The sequence below is a fragment of the Salvelinus fontinalis genome, chromosome 3, assembly GCF_029448725.1.
Source record: "Salvelinus fontinalis isolate EN_2023a chromosome 3, ASM2944872v1, whole genome shotgun sequence".
NCBI lineage: Eukaryota > Metazoa > Chordata > Actinopteri > Salmoniformes > Salmonidae > Salvelinus > Salvelinus fontinalis.
The window spans coordinates 38,730,237-38,744,753 of record NC_074667.1 but is presented as its reverse complement, the minus strand read 5'-3'; the positions used below and the strand labels follow the sequence as shown (position 1 = coordinate 38,744,753).

The following is a 14,517-nucleotide window of genomic DNA, read 5'->3' as shown; positions in this document are numbered from 1 at the left end:
CTCTGTCTCTGTGTCTCTCTGTCTCTGTGTCTCTGTGTCTCTCTGTCTCTCTGTCTCTGTCTCTCTCTGTATCTCTGTCTGTATCTCTGTCTGTCTGTCTCTCTATCTCTGTCTGTCTGTCTCTCTGTCTCTCTGTCTCTGTGTAGCGTGTTCTGGAGTTAGTGTTTGATCTTGCGATCTACAAAGAGAGAGTGGGCCGTGTTTGTCTTTGTGTACTGGTATCTTTCTGAGAACACAAGTGCTATTTACTCCATCTGTGTGTGTGTTTATTCACAGTTCTTTCGGCATCTTTTTTCAGAAAAAAACAAACGCAGCTTGACTGAGGTAGATTCAGGATTATCAAAGGCAGTGCTAGTCCCAGTGTCTTTGGCTAGAGATAGATTGACTGATTATGGTTAACCTCAGGTGGTATCAACTCAGGTCCAAGTGTGAGCATGTGCACACACCTCTCGGAGGACTCTGCATCTGTGGCCTGATTTCCTGGAATCGTTCAGCAGTGAGCATCAACTTGCTCCTTGCTCTCATAGGCCATCCCAGCATCTCTCTGGTTTGTTTTTCCTCCAGAAAGTCACTACAGCTGGCTTGTTCTCTTCCTTTCTTCTCTTTCTACTCATTCCCTCCTCCGCCCCAGCCTACCACCATAAATAATTAAAGGCTGTCATACTAAGAATTGTTTTAATCTCATTCTAGCGTTCTGCTGTTTAACCAGTGGAATGTTGGATTGTCCTGTGTTTCTTAAGATCCCTGATTCTAATATCTGCACCCCATAATAAAGACGGTCTCCTCTGCTTTGGTTGGCGTTGCCTATCCCTGGTCTGCCGCTTTATGTGCTCCTGGTCTATTGGAGGTTTGTGCTGAATCTCCTATGAATGACCAAACCCTGACCCTCATCCCACACTGATTCCCAAGTCAGAGCAGGTAGATGCTTCCCCTAACCACTGATATAGGATCAGATATGTTTCCATCCACCTAATGGTTAAGGTTAGGATTGGGTGTTAATCTGATACTAGATCTGTGGTTAAGCCAAACATGTACCTGGATCTCCCATCATGTCGGAGCCAGGCAGCCAGCCCTCTACCCTGTACCAGATGGCTGTAGTCTCCAGCATCACAGTGTAAAGGCCAGGCTGCCTGGCAGAGGGACGGTAGGTGAGGGAATATTAGATGGAAGACAGATTAGTGAGGAGGACCCCTCTGGGTGGAGCAGAAGGCTACTAATCCAGTACCCTCTTTGTGTCAGTACTAGATATGCACTGATAACACACAGACACAACCCAGGATCAGAGGTGTTGAGACGGATCTGCTGTTGACATTTCCTCTCTAACACTAGCCATTTCTTTCACGTTCCCCAGGTTTTTCCTATAAGAGAGGAAGGGAGGAGAGTGGAAGGGAGATGAGAGACGGTGTGTTTCTGATAACCACTTTGCCTGGGAAAGCGTGTGTGTGGGACATTAGAAAGTGTCATGTTTGACAAATGCCGACGAGAGGAGAGCGTGTTGTCAGGTTTGCTAATGAGGGAGATGCAGGCTTGGAAGCCATGGGGGTTCTCTCTCTCTTTCTCTCTGTGGTGGGGGGTAGGTTGGGTTGTTGTGTGTGGGTTGTGCATGCGCAGACTGGCCCCACACCCACACGCAGCCTCTGGCACCTCGGGCCATCACGCCATCACGCTGGTGGGGGGAGGAAGACAAGTATTATGGGGGAATGTGCTTTGCGGGTAGAAGAGAACACACCTCTAGCACTGCATTTTTTTTAGAGAAGGGAGCATGCCTGTCTGATCAATGAGATGGACTGAATAGACTTGGTTATCCTTCCCAATGCAGATGTGACAGCTGTCAAGCCTCACTAATGGCTAGAGGAAATCGGCATCGCATGCTAGTCAGTAATGGTTAGAATAGAACTGCTAGCTCTTAACAAGCCTCTTGGTCACTCCCTGAGTGTGTGGTGTTGCTAAGTTCCTCCTACCTAATGCCCTTTAGATTGCTATGATGGGCCCACCCCCCTGTGCAGTGGTATTTCCAGCAGTAATTGTGCTCAGTGGGGCACCCTCTTAAGGCTTCCTGATAGATGTGCGGAGGGCGGTATGGAGGGAACAAGCAGGAAATCAGTTAGTCCAACACCCTTCAATTAGCCAAACCTTTATTTATCTCGGGGTCCAGTTAGTGCTTGTTTGCCAATGCACTCTGGGCCTGCTGCTCTGAGCACCATCAGTGCATATAGCCTAGCATAGGATGAGAATCAAACTGCACTAAAGGAAAGGAAACTTCCTCTTCCAACTTTTAATGTCTGATCCACTTAAACTTTGTTGGATTTGTTGGAAGTCTGTAATCTCCAGCTCAGTTTTTTTTATTGTCACATTGTATGACTCATATTGGGAGCCTTTGATTGGTTGCCTGTGTGAAGTTTTCTATTGCCCCCCTGGCTTTCAATTACATCAGAATTTTACTGACTGTCGATTGGCTGAGCTGCACAACTGTTGCTGGCCAAAAACGATTTGAAAGTGAGAGCAAGAGACTTGGCCCTGAGAACCCGGTGTTGGCTGTCACTCAGAGTGGCTTCCCCTGGAGAAGGGCCTGCTATTTGGGCTGGGAGGTAATCGACTGCCCCCTGTGTTTGCTGTCTGGGTTTAGAGAGGCTGGTTCAGGTCTGGGGGGTCAGGATGCATTCATTATAGCCTGTTGACTCAGCCAGGATGGGGAGGCTTCAGGTTGAGGGTTCTGGAGCAGATATTTGCTCAAGGCATGGAGTGTAGCCCATGAAGGAACATTCCACGGAGGGCCGTGTGGAATCGTAAGTACCGTTCTCTTTTGCCAGCAGCCAGCAGTAATGTGATATTGTTCGAAATGTAATCACTACTCACCTCTCTATCAGGAAGCACTGATGAACCATGACCGTGTTGTGTCTAATGTAATGTCAGATTAATAATGTGGAATGTGGAGGCACATCTCCATAAACACAATGATGTTTACATCCACTTACAGTTCAAACAATTTCTCTGCTGTGGTTTATTTATTTTATTTTTTATTTTACCTTTATTTAACTAGGCAAGCCAGTTAAGAACAAATTCTTATTTTCAATGACGGCCTTGTTCCGGGGCAGAAGGACAGATTTTTACCTTGTCAGCTCGGAGATTCGATCTTGCAACCTTTCGGTTACTAGTTCAGCGCTCTAACCACCAGGCTACCTGCCACCCCACTGTTTAGGAAGACAGTGGTTCCCCTCTGGTGCACACAGTAGGCTAACTCTACTGTCTGGGTGGCTGTAATTAGCTATACTCAGCAAATGGAGATGTTAATGTGTGTCTGTTCTACTTTCATAATGTCTCTGCTAAAGCAGTATCATTGTCTCTCAATAAAGAAAATCAAGTCAAAACGGAAATGTTGTAGGCCTTCTGTATGTTACTGTTCTATGAATGAATGGTGTTAAATGCTGGACATGTCTGTACTTGGAGTTGAGCTGTGAGAGTGAGAACATGTTGACCTGTAGCTCCCCTCAGTCCCCTGTCTGTCTGTCTAAAGCCAAAAAGAACCCCACCACCTCGTTTGAATGATTTATTTGCCGAGACTGTCTGTGAATGATGTGTGAGAGAAGACAAAGCTGTGAGTTAGTGGTTTTATCATGAATTTCTCCCTGAGAGAGAAGTTGATGAAAGACGTTGGGCCCAAATGAAAAAAGCAATACTTTTTAATATAAGAACCCTGAAGGCCAAAAGCCAAAACGTGTTAGTTTTACTTGTAACAATAAAGAAGCTTCCATTGTCCTCCAAGAGTTGCTGAAACTCTTCTCTACTTCAGAACAACTCAGAACAACCCTTTGTAAGCAGAGAACAAGAAAAGTCCAAAATGATGCAGTCCTTTTTACCCACTACATTTGAATACAATAAATGGAGATTTAAATGCATAATATTGAGACGCTGAACAACCTTGTCTGAAAGCTCTCTTTGAACTGCTTCTTGTTATCTCTGCAGCCAGAAGAGCCTCTGTACAGTGTGTGATGTAGCCTGCTTGCCTACATACTGCTCCATCTTTCATCCATGCCTTTGCATGTTCCTGTGTGCCCTTTCCCCCTGCACCTGGTGGAGTATATACTTGTGTCACATGCTAACTAGCAGCAGCAGCAGCTGGGGTATATACTGTATGTTAGAAGCACTCAGCCAGCTCTGCCTCATTAAGAGACATCAGTGTTTCTCTATGGAGAGCCTGCCTGGAGAGATACTTTATGGGTACAAATATTGATTCTGTTCACTCAATCCCCCCAGGACGGGAGACATCGTAGTTGCATATTTGCTCTGATTATTAATGATCAAAGACTCCACTCCCAGGCTTTGATTCAACTAACGTGTATACTGAGTTGCTTTTGGAACGTAATGTTGTGATTTTAGCAGTCACTGACTCATGTAGCTTGAAGTGGTGTGGCAGCTGGGTAAAAGCCAGGCCATGCTCTTCGTCTATCATTGTGATTTTAGCATGTTGATTTTTCAGTCATATCTGACAGTGTCTGAACAGACAGACTTGGGCATGACTCATTCTCTATCAGTCTCAGTCGAGGTGTGTGTGAGGCTGCTGCAGGCTAAGCGTGCTAGGGAAATAAATGGTGTTAAGACTAGAGACCGTGACAACATTAACTTGTACTCTCTCTGCCTCTCTGCTGCTGATCTGAACTAACTGTTAACAAGAAAGCACCGTGAGCCTGAGAGAAGGCAAGCTTGTTATTCTATTGACGGATGGTGTGTGTGTGTGTGTGTGTGTGTGTGTGTGTGTGTGTGTGTGTGTGTGTGTGTGTGTGTGTGTGTGTGTGTGTGTGTGTGTGTGTGTGTGTGTGTGTGTGTGTGTGTGTGTGTGTGTGTGTGTGTGTGTGTGTGTGTGTGTTTGCATAGGTTTGCGTGTGTGTGTGCATTTGAATGAGTGTCACTGTATGTGTGTGTCACTCCGTGTGTGTCTCTGTGTCACAGATAGCTCAGAGAGCTCATGTTTTCCATGTCACAGTGTGTTGGGAATAAAAACGGGGCACGGAACTGTGTGTGACACTCGATTATATTAGGGAAGAAAATTGATTGTGAGCGTAGCACCATCTACATTGGAAAGTGCCGCTGATTGTGGGGCGGGCAAGCGTGCTGACACTTAATTTGATCACTCAGCTGCTAATGCAATCTGTGTTACGGCAGCTGAGCTGGAAGGAGAAGCAGCCAGCCAGCAGTGGTAAGGGGAGAGGGGAGGCTACAGCTGCTCCACAGCCCTGTGATTATTATGGGGAGTTAGGAGTAGGAACCTTAGAATTTAAGCTGATGGCTCCCTCAGTGCCTCCTCAGTGCCAAACCAGTGGTGTTCCATTCACCTTTAGTGGTCATACTGATGTCTAGGAATATGGACAGTTTAAATCTCACAAGGACTACCCTACACAGCTTTAAATGCACATGCATCAGTTGTTAGTAGTTAATCATTATAGATGTAGGATCTTAATTTGATCATCCTGTTGCAGGAGACCTTTCCTGAAATTCCTTTTTATTTCAGACTTGATTTTCCCTTACGAAAAATGTATCAACCCCTACTAAAATGTCCATTAATTATAATTCACATAATAAATAACGTTTCCTGTTTCTGCAGGAGAATTTTTCTGCTGTAACAAACTGGCTCAAATTAAGACCCTATATCTGCATTTCAACAATGCATCACCAATAGCCCCAAAAATTTTTTTTGCAGTTTTGCTATTACAACTCTCTCCGAAGTAAAACGTTTGTTCAGATGGAATCCTTAAGGTTGAAAATGGGCTATGCCCATTTGCGACATTACAACAGCGAACACAGTTTTTCACTTGGACATTGCATGCGCGATAGAGGAGCACAATATGTACTGCAATTTGTTTAACCATGCTGCAACATGCTCCTCAGTTCGGCAACAAAAACAATAACAACGGTGCTGTGGATTCCATCTTTAATCTTGAAACTCTCTATGATATCAAAGCTAATTAAATCAGAGAGTATGATGGACGTGTGTGAATGTATTTCATCCTCCTCTGTGGTATAATACAGATTGATGTAATATTAATGGGTCACAGACCGGCTGTTATTTCTTATTACAAGGTTATCGCATAGAGGAGATTATTATCCCTTGTCACAGTCACATATAGCCCCAAATGTCACATTACCATGTCCCTGTCACTGTCCCACTGTGGTCTCATACACTTCAGACCTGCAGGGGTTTTCTGTCTCATTTCATGTTTTATGCATTCCCCGATTCTGTGTGGGGACTTGAAATGGCTGTGAAGTGGACTGTGATTTGAATAGGCCTAGGCTTTCTCTCCAAAATGTGCTCGATTTGGGATTGTGGTGGAAATGGGTACTCTGTTTGAAGACCGACGTTTCATGTTAAACAGCCGTAGATGAGAGGTGAGGTTTCAGCTGAAATAAGTGGTGATGGAGGTGTGTTTGATGGCAGCTAGACAGGAGAAAAGACTGGCCCTCTGCTCGCGAGCATCGCTGCTCAGAATTATATGCATTTTCTCCTTCTGGCGCTGAGGGATTTCAGGGATATTTACTTGGGATAAATGTTACATTTCAATGTGACTTATCAGATATCTGGTATAATAGAGGACACCTTTATGAAATCACCTCTTTGAGAGAGAGAGAGAGAGAGAGACGAGTCAGAGAGAAGCAGGCTTTTGATGCTGAGTGCTATTGTAGTGGGGCACATTGTGCACCAGCCGGCAAAGACTCCCTTTGTTCCCGTGTGGACAAAGATGGCCCTGGTTCATCCTCCACCTTTCACTGGTGCCGTGGTGCTATCAAAGGCCTGGCGTGTCACGGTCAACAGTATCTGGGCTGGGGATGGGAGCCCGTTTCTATGGACCTGACACACTCTGTCTGTGTCCCAAATCACACCCTATTCACGACATAGTGCATTACTTACTACGGGCCCTGGTCGAACGTAGTGCACTAAATAAGGAATAGGGTGCCATTTGGGATGCGACCTCTGTCATGGAGGAATATGGTAATGTGACTTTTCCTGCTCTAAGCCTACAGTACCCTTACACAAAAATGGTTCAAAGTCAATCCTGTACATTCAGACCTTTTTTTTAATTTATTTTTTTATTTAAAGGCAAGTCATTGTGTTGAGATTATTTGCCTGCCAGAGATGCATTTCTCCACCCGTTTTCAGCAGTGTGGAAATTCTGCTACATGCAGTAAGTACTTAGATCAGGCTAGTTTGTCAGAGTAGTGTCGACAGTGTTGTCTGTCTGTTAGCAGGATCCTCTGTAATCATTTAGTCATTCTGATCTAGGCACTGATTGGAAATTATCCTATTGAATTGGGTTCTGGGTGACTGAACAGAATGTATGACAGATTGAGTTACCAACTCTGCTTGTGTTTACTTTACTTTAGTATCTACTACAGGATTTCTAGGCCATGATGACTAGCTGGCTTTGTAGAAGTGTTACAGGGTCTTGGGTCAGGCTGCCATTAGTTGCTGTCCAGCCTGAGGTGTGACCCTACCATCCTGCTCTCCTCCTCTACTCCTCCAGCCTTCTCAGGCCTCAAGCAACAAATAACATACAGGTTGGAGAGAGAGTGGCACGTCCTTTTCCCATTGAAATTGTGAACTCCCTCCCAGTGACAGTCCTAAAAGCCTGAGGCTGAGGAGAACAGGCACCCTACATTATGCAGCACTTGCCTGTGGACTCCCTGTTTCGCTGTGGCAGGCACCTCTCCTCCAATCCAGAACAGAGCAGAGTGAGAGCCATTACACCTGGCCCTCATTGACCCAGCTGTCCCCTTCCTCTGCTCACTCATAATGGGCTGCTCCACTGGGGCTTCACTGGGTCAGAAATATTACAGCTAGGAGGTAATGGTTCATGTTAAAGAGAGGAGACATTAAAGAGCCATGTCTGTGTCTGAGCTCATCCAGCAGCCCTGTGAGTCAGGCAGTCAGTCAGTCAGTCAGTCAGCAAGCCAGCACTGTCCTGTTCTGTCTGAGAGGACCTTATCATCATAAAGATTAGAGCAGGACCAATCACCAGCTGTGGAATGACTGTTATTACATAGCTGAGGTGTAATCTGTCTTAATCTCTGAGCCAGACGGGTTTATCTGGGGTTGATTTGTTTGTGGTCATGTTAATGGGTCCAGGGTGAAGAGCATGATTGAGAGTTTCAGGTGAACAATGGGGGGTATTGAACAGTGTGGATGCTCTGACTGTATAGAGAGAGCCTAAGAAGGAAGTAGAGAGGAATGGGGAGAGTGTGTCAGAGGCTGGCTGGGGAGGGGGAGAGGAGGAGAGCAGTAATGGGAGACGGGCTGGTGTGAGGACCTAGTGGCCAACAGAGAGGGTGTAAATTGTGTCACAGTCTGTTCTATGTGAGGTGGAAATAAAGTCCTGTTCTCAGGTCTAATTTTATTTCTGACACACGATAACGGTAATGGTCACAGAGTGAATTGACCACACTGAGAGAAGGCAAGCTTGTTATTCTATTGACGGAGTGTGTGTGTGTGTGTGTGTGTGTGTGAGCATGTCTGAGCGTCTTTGAGCGTGTGTACGTTTGTGTGTATATTTGTTTCTAAATTACTGAAAATGTGTTGAATGTAAAGCTCTAGATAATGCCCATCAATATTGAAGCTCCCTGATGACATCAGTCAGTTAGCTCCTCCTCTATAGATTATTTCTCACAGCAGAGGATGGAGATTGTCTGTAGCAGCGTGAAATGAAGAGTGGCCCACCCCCCATGCTACGGTAACACAGAGACCCATTTTATATTAGTGCCGTTCAGAAGCCTGTCACTCAGTAGACTGAGAAATAACAAAGCTTGGTGAGAAATACCAATAACATCGCCATAGCACACTGTGGCTCTGAGCAGGAGAGGAGGGGTGCACCAAAGCGTAATGAACAGAAACACATGGGGCTGGGTTGGAGAAGAGGGGTGAAGAGGGAAGGAAAGAGAGGCAGGGGAACGAGTAGAGAGGAGAGCAGAGGGGATGGTTGGGTTGCCGGTTTAGCAAATGCTTGTTAGTGTCCTCTCCAGCGTCACAATCAGCAGCTCTCGGTGCACACTATGGCATGTACACAACTCCTCAGCCCTCACTGACACTGACTGGCTGACTGACTGATTCACTGACTGACTGACTGACTGACTGACTGACTGACTGACTGACTGACACTGACACTGACTGACTCACTGACACTGACACTGACTGACTCACTGACACTGACACTGACTGGCTGACTGACTGACGGGCTGGCTGACTGGCTGACTCACTGACTGGCTGACTCACTGACTGGCTGACTCACTGACTGGCTGACTCACTGACTGGCTGACTCACTGACTGGCTGACTCGCTGACTGACTGACTGACTGACTCACTGACACTGACTGACTGGCTGACTGACTGACTGACTCACTGACTGACTGATTGACTCACTGACTGACTGACTGACTCACTGACTGACTGACTGATTCACTGACTCACTGACTGACTGACTCACTGAATGGCTGACTCACTGGCTGACTCACTGGCTGACTGACTGACTGACTGAATCACTGGCTGGCTGACTCACTGGCTGGCTGACTGACTGGCTGGCTGACTCACTGACTGACTGACTGGCTGGCTGACGCACTAACTGACTGGCTGGGCTCAAACCTAAAGGAACAGACAACCAGTATTGCATGAATGAATGCTACACAGAAAGAGAGAGACAGAGAGAGATTGGCAGACACTCGAGGGAGGGAGGGAGGGGAGAGGGAGGGAGGGAGGGAGGGGAGTGGGAGGGAGGGGTGACGGACTGTGAGAGGCACAGAGCTAGCACCCTGACAGAGGCCTGTCCCTAATCTCTCTACTTAGGTTCCTCCCAGCCTGGAACAAATTACACTCAGAGATAAAAACACTGCTTAGCAGGACAGAGACCAAGTGAGGGGAGGTGTGCATTATTAGGACCCATCGATGAACTTCAAATAACCATTATTTAAAATATAAAATTATCAGTTTTAATAAGCCCCACTGAGATATACTAGTGTCGAACTCCATCAACCGTTCTACTTACCCTGTTTGTTATGTGGAAGTAATCAAGGAATAAGCCAAATGCATAACACTTCAGCTCTCCCTTATTGATGGTTATGGAATGTATTTTATCACATTCATGGGTTATGTCATCTAATGTGTCTCTATTTCCACCCATTTCCATTATGGTAAATGAGCCAGTATGTTCATGGTGACAGTGAATCAGATGGACAGCAGGGAGTGATTTATTTAGTATGTGTGTGTGGTTGGGTTTTACTATTCTTGTGGGTACCTGAAGTCCTCACAAGGGTAGTAAAACAAGAAAAAGTTGGACATTTCACCAGTCCCCACAAAGAATAATTGCTATTTTAGGCTTATGTTTAGGGTAAGGGTTAGAATTAGGGTTAACATTAGGGTTAGGTTTAGGGTTAGGGATTGAGGTTAGGGTTAGGGAAAATATGATTTTGAATGGAAATACATTTTTGGGTCCCCACAAGGATAGTAAAACAAACATTCCTCTCTCTCCCCTTCCCCTCTCCCTCCCTCCCACTCTCCCCTTCTCTGTCTCACCTCTCTCTCGCTCTCGCTCTCGCTCGCTTTCTCTTTCTCTCCTCTCTCGTCCCCTCTCTCCCCTCTCTATGTCTGACAGACAGTTATAATAAAGAGTTGGTTGGCATTCGGTGCTACTCATGGTCTCTTGTACATTAATAATGTGGGATAATGCAGTCAGTCTGCAGCCTGCGAGAGCAGCACAATCCACTGTTGTGCTCTTCATCTCCTCTCCCTCCTGTCACTAACACAGCCTGAGATCCCCCTTCCCCAGAGACCCGTTGGCAGCTTATTGTACTCCCCATTTTCATGTCTGGATCACTTTTTTTATATTCCAAATGAAGATAAATTGTTTCTTTGTCTTGCTTTAAGAGGGGGAAGGAGTGTTGATGTTGAGATTTTAAATATTTTGTACCCGTGAGCGACTGAATAGAATGGTTGTCTTATGCGGGAGTTTACGGTGTGTGACAGTGTGTTGATAAGAATGGAAAATAACTTTTTCATTGTTTGATAGCATTGTAATTGTAACTTCTGTACTCCGCATCAGTATGTTTCATGGTCTTTTATTGCAGAGGAGGTTAAGATTACTTTAAATGTCTCTTTTTGTGGAACAGAATAGAGCTAGTCATCAAGCTGTGCTCCCTGAGCCTCTCTGGAGAGTTTCCCGTTTTATTTTCACGTGCAGAAGTACAGTGAAATACATTTCTTGCAATCTTTTTCCCCAAAACACAAGAAATATAAATAAAAGGGAAAGAAAGATTGATGATCTCCTGAAACCTGGAATATAATTTTCATTTTTTATTTTTTTTTAACAGAAAAGGAAATTTGACAAATAGGCAGGTGACTAAAATTCAGTAAATGTCATCACTTAGCCACGTTTCTAACTTTAAGGTATGGTATTTGCCTACATTAGTGTATGAAGTCAGCAAGTTGTTTTTGCCTGGGTATGTGTCTAGAGACCAACTGTTTACTGTGACAGGAGTCTTCATTAAAGGAAGATACTGACATGAGTCTCCCTTCAATCTGAAAATACTTTGTGTGTAAGTGCTCGAGTGTTCATGCCATGTGTACGTGTGTACTGTATGTACATCATAATGGCAGTCTCGTGGACTAGCCCAGTGCTTCAGATCCTCAGCCAGACTCTCCTCACTCCCACCACCTTTCCTCTCCTATCCTTCAATCCCTGAGATTATCAAAGTATCCCGTCTCCATGGAAAAGAGCAGAGAGGGGGGGTCTTTGGCAGTTACGGTTTCCCTGGCAACAAGCTCACTTACACCAGCCACTTGGAGAGGAGAAGCAAAACACAATTCAAACCAGAGAACCAAGAGTTAGTATACACTTTAGTATGATGCACACTACAGACTGGTATGCATCTCAGTTGTCTCTCTATACTAACAGTGTTCGAGCCTCCCATAACATGAGATCAGTTACAAGCGGCTGCCAGCCTCTTACACCACTTCTGTCAGGGAAGAAGGTCTCTCAAAGCCAGTCTTCCTTTCCTAATGTTACTCTGACTCCGTTCTGTGACCCGCGCATAACTCTGGGATCAAACGTTGTTGTTTCCAGCCTATAGAAAGAGACTAAAACAGGAAGCACCCGCGCTCAGGTCTGTTCAACGCTGGTCCGACCAATCGGATTCCACGCTTCAAGATTGCTTCGATCACGTGGACTGGGATATGTTCCGCATAACGTCTAACAACAACATTGATGAATAGGCTGATTCGGTGAGCGAGTTTATTAGCAAGTGCATAGGTGATGTTGTACCCCCAGCGTCTATTAAAACATTCCCCAACCAGAAACCGTGGATGATGGCAGCATTCGCGCAAAACTGAAAGCGCGAACCACTGCTTTTAATCAGGGCAAGGTGACCGAAAACATGACCGAATACAAGCAGTGTAGCCATTCCCTCTGCAAGGCAATCAAACAAGCTAAGACCCAGTATAGAGACAAAGTAGAGTCGCAATTCAACGGCTCAGACACGAGAGGTATGTGGCAGGGTCTACAGTCAATCACGGACTACAAAAGAAAAACAAACACCGTCGCGGACCACGATGTCTTGCTCCCAGACAGACTAAACAACTTCTTTGCACGCTTTGAGGACAATATAGTGCCACTGACACGGCCCGCTACCAAAACCTGCAGGCTCTCCTTCACTGCAGCCAACGGGAGTAAAACATTTAAACGTGTTAACCCTTGCAAGGCTGCAGGCCCAGACGGCATCCCCGGCCGCGTCCTCAGAGCATGCATAGACCAGCTGGCTGGTGTGTTTACGGACATATTCAACCAATCCTTATCCCAGTCTGCTGTTCCCACATGCTTCAAGAGCGCCACCATTGTTCCTGTTCCCAAGAAAGCTAAGGTAACTGAGCTAAATGACTACCGCCCTGTAGCACTCACTTCAGTCATCATGAAGTGCTTTGAAAGACTAGTCAAGGACTATATCTCCACCCTACCTGACACCCTAGACCCACTCCAATTTGCTTACCGCCCCAATAGGTCCACAGACAACACAATCGCCATCACACTGCACACTGGCCTAACACATCTGGACAAGAGGAATACCTATGTAAGAATGCTGTTCATCTATTACAGCTCAGCATTTAATACCATAGTGCCCTCCAAACTCGTCATTAAGCTCGAGACCCTGGGTCTCGACCCCGCCCTGTGCAACTGGGTCCTGGACTTCCTGACGGGCCGCCCCCAGGTGTTGAGGGTAGGTAACAGCATCTCCACCCCGCTGATCCTCAACACTGGGTCCCCACAAGGGTGCGTTCTGAGCCCTCTCCTGTACTCCCTGTTCACCCACGACTGTGTGGCCATGCACGCCTCCAACTCAATCATCAAGTTTGCGGACGACACTACAGTGGTAGGCTTGATTACCAACAACGACGAGACGGCCTACAAGGAGGAGGTGAGGGCCCTCGGAGTGTGGTGTCAGGAAAATAACCTCACACTCAATGTCAAAAAAACAAAGGAGATGATTGTGGACTTCAGGAAACAGCAGAGGGAGCAGCCCCCAATCTACATTGCGGGACAGTAGTGGAGAGGGTGGAAAGTTTTAAGTTCCTCGGCGTACACATCACGGACAAACTGAAATGGCGCAGCAGCGCCTCTTCAACCTCAGGAGGCTGAAGAAATTTGGCTTGTCACCAAAAACACTCACAAAACTTTTACAGATGCACAACCGAGAGCATCCTGTCGTGCTGTATCACCGCCTGGTACGGCAGCTGCTCCGCTCATAACCGTAAGGCTCTCCAGAGGGTAGTGAGGTCTGCACAACGCATCACCGGGTGCAAACTACCTGCCCTCCAGGACACCTACACCACCCGATGTCACAGGAAGGCCATAAAGATCATCAAGGACAACAACCACCCGAGCCACTGCCTGTTCACCCCGCTATCGTCCAGAAGGCGAGGTCAGTACAGGTGCATCAAAGCGGGGACCGAGAGACTGAAAAACAGCTTCTATCTCAAGGCCATCAGACTGTTAAACAGCCATCACTAACATTGAGTGGCTGCTGCCAACATACTGACTCAACTCTAGCCACTTTAATAATGGAAAATGTTATGTAATAAATAAATCACTAGCCACTTTAAACAATGCCACTTTATATAATGTTTACATACCCTACATTACTCATCTCATATGTATATACTGTACGCTATACCATCTACTGCATCTTGCCATCTTGATGTAATTAAATGTATCACTAGCCACTTTAAACAATGCCACTTTATATAATGTTTTCATACCCTACATTACTCATCTCAAATGTATATACTGTACTCTATACCATGTACTGCATCTTGCCTTTGCCGTTCGGCCATCACTCATTCATATATTTTTATGTACGTTTTCGTATTCATTCCTTTACACTTGTGTGTATAAGGTAGTTGTTGTGAAATTGTTAGGTTAGATTACTTGTTAGATATTACTGCATGGTCGGAACTAGAAGCACAAGCATTTCGCTACACTCGCATTAACATCTG

General features: G+C 45.8%; 1 protein-coding gene across 2 annotated transcripts in view; it reads left to right on the top strand.

The window, feature by feature from the left end:
* The window catches only part of LOC129847373 (testis-expressed protein 264 homolog), a 142,123-nt gene that overhangs the window by 75,035 nt on the left and 52,571 nt on the right, over positions 1–14,517 (top strand). The gene's annotated exons all lie outside the window — the stretch shown is intronic.